Here is a 6,169-nt window from a genome sequence, read left to right as displayed (position 1 = left end):
AAAAATTGTCTTGTGATTGATGCAAAAAATGTAAATTGTGACAGGATTTGCGAAAAGGGGTCTTCCACACACATCCAATATAGCAACTTTGATGATTCATAACTTCAGAATACAATAAGTTATTGGCTTGAAATTTGGGTTGTAGTGAGAACCAACATAGGTGAATTGATGGAGAAAATTTGAGGTTTGTATATGTTTTGACAACTAAGTTATGGTCTTCCAAATTTATACAGTTGGATGTGTGTGGAAGACCCCTTTTCGCAAATCCTGTCACAATTGTTGCTAGCTATAGCTGTAGCTACTCCACTGTTGGTACCAGTGATTCATGAATTTTGTAGTGAGATCAGTCGTTTGTAAAAAATGTTTAAACTCAGGCACAAGCCCACAGCCAGTGCAGGCTGGGTGCACCTGGTTTACATTGTTTTTGTAAAAAAAAAAAAAAAACGTGTGCCAAATATGAAGTGTGAGTCTTGTCTTACTTGTGCTATATACTGTACAGGGCCAAGAAAGAAACAGAATCCTGTATTACACAGCATTCCAGGCCAGTTGGAGAATCTTTTTTTCTGTGTTTTCATATATTAAGTACCTTTAATACAATTATCATTTTGTTATGGTAGCTTTCAAGACTTACACACATACTACATATGTTCCTTCTCACTTGAATGAATCTTCCTGCATTGCTGTTGCGCACCTATCAATGTTAAGCCCCTAATCCCAACAGTTGATGGACAATTCATGCCATGTGTAAAAACTCAGGGTTGTGGCCTGCACTTGTTTATTAAATTATTTAAAAGCCTGGAGTCAAAAGCTCACTACTGGGGGCAGCAGGTATGTAAATTCCTCTACAATCTTAGCTATTTATGAGGTTCTGCATAGAAAATGGTCTACCTTGCAATACTACATACTGTATACTTTACACAATATCTATCATTTGTATAACCCCAGTACATACGGGATATCATTGCTTTCAGCATAAGTGAGGGTCTAGGGAATCTGGATCATAATATGTGAACTCTACTATGATTTAGGTAGGCCAATCAGATTGCAGCATTTGCTTGACATAAGCACAATTGTATCATAGCAATGTCAAATCTGGTAGGTCACTGTACACAACACTTTGTTGTTTTGTCAGGAGTTTTGGCTCAAATTCACCAGTCTTTTCCTGCGGGCACTTGTAGTAAGACCCTGCTTGGAAAAGGGTCTGGCCGCAAGACTGTTACATCATGATGGTTGTCAGTTGTTGTATTCTTATTTCCCTGCAAGGAATCCACTCGTAACATTTTTCATGGCTGTTACTCCAAGACTACTGTCACAGTGCAAACATTGTGAAGGTATTTTAGATCTGCACACCAGAAATGGTGTGTATATAATAGAAAAATATTAATGATTTGATAGATGCAGCCTTGGAGTCAAAGTTCTGTTTGTTCAGTCGTTGCTTGAGTTCTTTACTTTACATCATCCATGAGGCATGGCTGAGTACATATTTAAATAAGTAATCAAATGGCTTCGGCAATATTCTATCACAGACTACCAACTGTCCATACCTGTATACAAGGGCTGAATGGCCATAATTATGTCTCTAAATGGAAATCCTATAACACATTTTCATCACAGCATTTAGCAAAATTGATGATTGGTTAATTATATTAAATTCTGCAAAGTCAGCCATAAACAGGTCTCACCAAGCAAACCTTTTATGAATAGCAAATTTAAGCACTTGAAATCCCCCAGTAATTATTAAGCCAACTTTTAAACATTATAATAGTGCCATTTGCTTTTATTGCACTGTCATGACATGAAAGAAATGTGTACCTCAATGTCTGCTAAAACAACAAGTGCATTTGACTGTGACAGTATATACTATTTACCCAGTTGTTGCTTGAGTTCTTTAAATGATCCATGTGGCATAGCCGAGTACATATTTAAATTAGCAATCAAGTATTGGTAAAAAATATTCTATCAAAACACTACCAACTGTCCCGACCTGTATACAGGGAACGAACATCTATATAGATAAAAACAGTGGACCCAGGGACAAGGACCTGGGAATCCATGAGGATCCAATTCTTGGAATTTTTTAATGCACTTCACACTATTCTATACTTGTATTATGTAGGTACCTCTGCAAGTAGTCTTGCTTGACCAATCCACTTTTCCCTGTCATGGTGTTTAAACCAATTAGAAACTATCAGCACCTCTGAAAAGTGTATGAAGCTGACTGCATTTATAGGCCACTCACTTGCTGCACAATGACCACTAATGTCACCTAGCTACTAAAGTTTAGAAGCATCATGCAAACAAATATTCTGGGAAATAGTGATTACTAGCTATGCAATTTTCAGTCCAACACCTTGACAACCAGACTTCATACATTGTGGTCCATTTGCACTAAATGTTTAGTAGCTAGATGACATAATATACTGGTATGCTTATTGTGAAGCAAGGGAGTGGACTATAAGGTCAAGCAAAGTTGATTTATAGTTTCTCATCACCCACCCGCATCATCTTCCATTACCACTATAATTGATCACGTGCACTAGTATTTCAATGTTTGGACAAATTAAACATCATTTTCAGTTAAGGAAAACATTTCTTCCTGCTTCAGAAAGGTGGAAAAGCAAAAGAGATGAGCTTTAAGAAGGCTTTTGATTATTGTTGCAGTGACAGATAGTCTGCTGTTGCTGTGATTTTGGGTGCTTCCTTCAATAATAATTGGTGACAGCCTACCCACATCAAAATTGAGGAAGTGGCTGATGAGAAACTAGTAATCTACTTTGCCTGGCCTAAATGCAGTCAGCTTTAGGATAATATTATGCCTATTCAGAGGTATATTCTATACTTGTACTAGGTACCTCTGCAAGTAGTCAATTCATTTATTCCCCGTCACAGTGTCTCACAAGCCAATTAGAAATTATAAGTGCCTGTGAAGTGTACAAAATTCTAGAAAGAGTTGGATCTCTGTGGGTCCCCAGTCCGGGTCCCTGGATCTACTGTTTTTTCGTACCCATAACTATATCATTAAATGTTGCAGTATAGCTAAATGGAAACCCTATAACACATTTTCATCATCAATAGTTCAAGATTCCCTGCAAAGTTCAATTATGAACACCATTTAGGAAAATTGTTGATTGACTAATATAGATAAATTCTGCAAAGTCAGCCATAACCAGGTCTCACCAAAGCAAATTAACAAATAGCAAATTTAAGTACTTGAAATCCCCCAGATATTATTAAGCCAACTTTTAAATGTTATAATAGTACCATTTGCTTTAATAACACTGTTATGACATGAAAGAAATGTGTAGCTCAATATCTGCTAAAAACAGCTAGTATCGTACATTAAAAGTTTTAAAAAATGACATCTTATCAAATTCTTGGGCTCTGCATGATACAGGTATGTATCCTTTATGATCACAATACAAGAGGAAGAATGGGACCGGTGTTTTTCTTCTCATTTGTGGTGACACATCAGTGTAATTGGTACACAATTTTGACCATGCTTTATGATCTTCGCATAATGCTATTTGCAATGGCATTAAAGTTATTTACTACTTCATAATGCTGTCACTACACAGGCCCATGCAATGGCTGCTTTTCAACAGTTTACCCTGCAGTTATCACCCTTACCATTTTGGCAATCTCAAAAGCTCAGTATCTAAGGTTCGAGGCTACCTAGGTCCAGTCATGGATTTTTTCTCCCTTCTCCAACTTTTCAAACACACCTAATGTAGCTAAAGTCTTTGAGCAGGCTGTAGGACCAGGTGTCCTACAGACCTTCAGCACTTGTGCTGTAAAGCATTAATAAATAAAAATAAATGTTTTGAACCTTCTTTGATCATTAATAATGTAAATGATCAAGACCCATGTTGGTCCCTTGTTCAATTTCAAAACTTCTTATAGGTGTATGCATGAATCTGCTGCAGTTATGGATGTTACCCTTGCATCTGCACCAGCATTTACGAGTACTGAAAGTTTGAGTCCCTTCTGTCAATAACAATGTTTTTACTGTCCATTGTAATCTTATGTTGGCAGAATTTTCTACTGACTGACTAACTGTCTGCCTGCCTGATGCCTTCAGACAAGTGTAACTCAACAACCACTAAGGCTATGGGCCTGAGGTTTTCACTGCTAGGCATTGCTTCAGCCTGGCTGGTGCCTTTTGGCATACCGCAGTATGTACAGTGTATGCTTCATGGACTTACCTGTGTCCTCCTTTGTGTCCCATTTATCTTTACTGACAGCACAGGTGTCATATCATGGTACGGCCTTATCGTGAGTTTTCTGTCATGACTGGATTGATTGCAGAGGTTCTTCTTGTAGTGTTCTTCGTTTGTAACACTATGTAACAGCTGAAAATGAAGCGTAATGGCACTTCGCTTTTCAGTAATAATTAATAATTGGGGCACGTGTTCAGATGCTAAATTAATTTAATGGCATGCCTGGCGTCATCCTTCCTTTTGATGCGGTATGTGCAGGTTCATTAGTCATAATTATGTTATTAAAAGTAAACAACAAGTAGAAGGAAAAGTCAGGAATTTTCAGTTTGATTAGGGATATAAGTAGTGAAACAATTGACACCTGCAGATATACTAATGAACATTTAATCCCTAATTCAGTCATGGGTATAGACTGAATTAGGGAATAAATGTTTATTAGTATATCTGCAGGTGTAGGCAATCTCCATTGTTTTCCTTTTTTTATGGCTACAATACTAATTTTTCCTTCTATAAAATGCACATAATGAATTATTGCTATGAACACATATATATTTATATTCATTGAAAAACAGTGATTAAATTCACAGAAGGGTAGAAATTCCTCACCATTGAGAATTTAATTTGTTTCACTTACCAACAGCTTGACACCACTTACTAATTATCTATTACTTTTGCTGGCACTGAGAAGTTTATCTATGGAGTGCAAAGAATGGCTTATTGAGCAGTCAGTGTAAAGCATGTCTTCTTAGGTCGCTCACTTAAATAGCTTTGACAAAATGTTGATGATACTAATTGTTTATTGCAGTGAAAATATGACACTGTGCAACATTTTGGGTCATACAGTATAATTGCCAAAATGACACTAATACAATGGTTGAAGCAATAAAGGTACATCTCACTTCTTGTTCCACTTCCAGGCTTAGTGCTAAGATATATCCTCTTCCTACATGTACATTAGTATCATCTCTGTTGTTCTTCAAGTCACTATCATCATTTAATACATATAGTTGCAATAGCATACTGTATCTGTTGATTACATACGTATACTATGGAAACTCTAATGGACATTATCATATCTGCATTGAGGTAATTCTGACTGGTTGAATGAAGGGTATTTTAGCAAAACAAACTGGGTAAAAAACATGTGCCACATAAAAATTCTACATATGTTCCAATCGTTTCAGTATGTAGTGAAACAATAGAGTACAAGGAAAAATGAATTTCAAGGAATCATAGACATACTTTTAACCCCTAATTCCATCATGGCTTTCCTTTTACTTGCATTTTTGTTTACATTATTTTTGTAACTCAGTTATGACTGGTGAACTCATCCACACCGCATCAAAAGAAAGAATAGCACCATAAATAAATTCATGTCTGAATGCGTGCCTCAACCATTAATACTGAAATGCGAAGCAGTCATTATGCTTCATTTTCAATTTTGTTCAGCCCGGTTATACAGTGTTAAAAACAAAGAATAGTCCAAGAAACATCTCTACAATCAATCCAGTCACTATGGACAATGAACATTGCAAATGTGATAGTCAGCAGAGGGATCACTACAGTGAAGGCAATCCAAAGGCTGCAGTACATGTTGCTGTCAGACCTTCAGTGCTGGCCACTGTAAAGGAACACAAAGGAGTGCATGTATTGTACGTATACTGTGGTATGCCAAAAGCACATGTTGAACAGAAGTAACGTCTAACAGTGAAAAAAAAAACAAGCCTGCAGTCTTTGTCGTTATTTAGTTAAGCTTGTCTGAAGGCATCAGGCAGGAAGTTAGTCATCAGTAAAAAAATTCTGTTGAATAAATCATTTTAAAATTTCGTAGAATTTATTGGAAGTGTTTTAGCTGTTCCAGCTGAAGACACTTTTGGGCTTGATCCTACCTAACCAATACTCCCATGAAGGCATGGTGAGCCTGGTTTCTGGTTGATTTTTTTATTGTGAAA

The sequence above is a fragment of the Dysidea avara genome, chromosome 1 (genome assembly GCF_963678975.1).
Source record: "Dysidea avara chromosome 1, odDysAvar1.4, whole genome shotgun sequence".
Taxonomy (NCBI): domain Eukaryota; kingdom Metazoa; phylum Porifera; class Demospongiae; order Dictyoceratida; family Dysideidae; genus Dysidea; species Dysidea avara.
The sequence above is the reverse complement of the archived record's forward strand: the minus strand, read 5'-3'. Positions refer to the sequence as shown.